This window comes from Hemitrygon akajei, unplaced genomic scaffold (genome assembly GCF_048418815.1).
Source record: "Hemitrygon akajei unplaced genomic scaffold, sHemAka1.3 Scf000063, whole genome shotgun sequence".
Taxonomy (NCBI): domain Eukaryota; kingdom Metazoa; phylum Chordata; class Chondrichthyes; order Myliobatiformes; family Dasyatidae; genus Hemitrygon; species Hemitrygon akajei.
Genome location: NW_027331949.1, coordinates 5,042,748 through 5,045,420, shown reverse-complemented (window position 1 = coordinate 5,045,420; position 2,673 = coordinate 5,042,748). Strand labels below are relative to the sequence as shown.

The 2,673-nt window shown below is 44.7% G+C and overlaps 1 pseudogene; it reads right to left on the bottom strand.

Moving 5' to 3' along the window:
* Positions 1-342: 342 nt before the first annotated feature.
* LOC140721883 (general transcription factor II-I repeat domain-containing protein 2-like) lies at positions 343-2,428 on the bottom strand (annotated as a pseudogene).
* Between the last annotated feature and the right edge of the window lie 245 nt (positions 2,429-2,673).

The window sequence follows — 2,673 nt, the reverse complement described above, 5'->3', positions numbered from 1 at the left end:
GCACCAGTCTCACCATTTGACTCACCTTTTCCTTTTAAATTGCTTTTATCCCTAACTCAGGGTTGTCAAACTCAAATACACAGTGGGCCAAAATTAAAAAATCGGTACAAGTCGAGGGCCGGACTGGTTCAGCGTTTATTGCAAAACTTATTGAAATGAATTTATTACACATATTAACCTGGAACTAAAAAAGCTTAGGTTATTGCCTACAAAAATAACATTGAACATTAAATAAATAAAAAAAAATCAGTTGCATTTATTTCTTATGGCTTTATCTGCAGCTTTTCCGGAATAATTTCTAATGAAAACATTTTTCCACAGGCCAACACTTTGTGATTCACACTAGTCTAAGCCAGATACTTGGCATCTCATCTTGGATGCAAGTTCATCAATGTTTGGAGTCAGGTTCTGAGCTGAGGAAATCCTCAGAATTGAGTGAAGGTGTTCATCAGAAAGACGACTCCTGTGTGATGTTTTGTTTATCTTCATCAAAGAGAACAGTTGTTCACACAGATATGTGCTGCCAAACACAGAGAGCATTTGAGCAGCTTGGGTACGCAGCTGGGGCATTGTGTCGGGAATGAAACGTAGAAACTGTGAAGCGCCCACCGAGTCATACTTTGCCTTGAGTGTGTCACTACATTGGAGTTCAATCAGCTCCATTTGTATGTTGGTTGGTGCGCTTTCCACGTCAGTCTGCAAATGGATTACTGAGCAGTTCAAACCTGTTTTTTTGGGCTTCAAAGTCGGCAAATCGCCGTGTGAAGTCGGCACCAAGTATGCTAAGTTTTTCAGCAAACTTTGCACGTGGGATCACTGCGGTAGAAACCTGCTCTTTCATAGTTTGGCAACACGGAAAATGGCTCAAGTTTTCTTGCTGCATCTGCGTCTCCCACAGGCACAGCTTGGTTTTAAAAGCCCTCACTGCAGCGTACATGTCTGTGATCACACGACCCCGCCGCTGAAGCTGCAGGTTGAGCGCATTGAGATAGCTCGTGATGTCACACTCCTGTTGGGACAGAATTAACCAGCGGTTTCCATGTTGTAACTTTCAGTCAATAAAATTGATGCACCATCAATAACTCACGCCGAGACTTAGGTAGTGAGATATCGGCTTTAATTGACTGAAGAACAACACTACATCCTGGGGAAAATGAGGGAGAGCAGCAGGCCACAGTCGCCTTTATACAGGGGTCTGTGGGAGGAGCCACAGGGGTAGTCAGCAGGGTCTTGGGAGGAGCCACAGGAGCAGTCAGACAGGTATATCTAGTTCACCACACACACAGAAACGCCATTTCACAAAACAACTTTTTATCCCGGAGCTCTGTTGTGTCTTTCCCTTTGCTTTCCATGAAATGACAGATCTCCTCACGCAACTCGAAACATCTTTTCAGCACTTTTCCTTGGCTTAACCATCACACCTCTGTGTGATAGGGCAAATCATTATATTCTGAACCCAACTCCTCCAGAAACGACTTGAACTCACGGTGATTCAAACCTTTTGCTCTTATGAAGTTAACTGCTCGTGTATGGTGCTCATTATATGTTCCATTTTCAAGGCTTTGCCACACAACGATTCCTGGTGTATGATGCAGTGATAAGCTGTCAGCTCACCTGCGCCGTTTTCCTCCCGCATCTTCTCCCGGATCCTGCCCACCAATCCACTCTTTTGACCGCACATCGCGGGCGCTCCATCTGTCGTCAGTCCCACAAGTTTATCCCAAGGCAGCCTCATTATATTTACACATCTGGATACCTCTTCAAAGAGATCTTTTCCAGTAGTTGTGCCATGCTTTGATCTTAATCCCAAAAGTTCCTCTGTTACACACAGACTTGAGTCCACTCCACGAATGAAAATTGACAATTGGGCAGTATCAGAAGTGTCCCTGCTCTCATCCACAGCAAGGGAATATGCGATGAAATCTCTTCCCTTCCCCACCAGCTGTTGTTGTAGATTGGTGGCAAGCTCACGTACACGGTCAGCAACGGTGTTTCTGCTCAGGCTCACATTTGAAAATGCTTGCCTTTTATCGGGGCACACGACGTCGCAAACTTTCATCATGCAGTTTTTAACAAATTCTCCCTCGTTAAAGGGCCGGGCTGATTTAGCGATCTCTGCTGCCACAATAAAACTAGCCTTTACAGCAGCCTCACTTTGTGTTTTGGCTTTTGTGAACAGAGCCTGCTGTGACGCCAGACTTCTTTTCAACTCTTCTACCTTCTGGAGCTTCTGTTTCTTGTCCAAATGCTTGTATTTGTCGTGGTGTTTCGTTTCATAGTGTCGTCTTACGTTATATTCTTTAATTACAGCCACACCGTCTCCGCACACAAGACAAACAGGTTTGCCGTTTATATCTGCGAACATATACTCCGCCTCCCACCTGTCTTGAAAACCCCTGCTTTCAAAGTCCACCTTTCGTTCAGACATTTGTGGGGTGAGGGATAGCTGAAAGTTGACCACGCGTGACTAGCGCCATAAGGATGCCGATGAGAGAGTAAGGCAAGCCCGAGCGATGCACTGGCAGTGCATTGTGGGATTTGTAGTATCAGTGGTGCATGCAATATACCGGCGGGCCAGCTCTAATAGAAAAAAAATATTCATTAATGATATTCAGGAAATAAACCAGGGAAACCGAATAAACACTAAAAACCCTGAAAACCTGGTACCTGAAT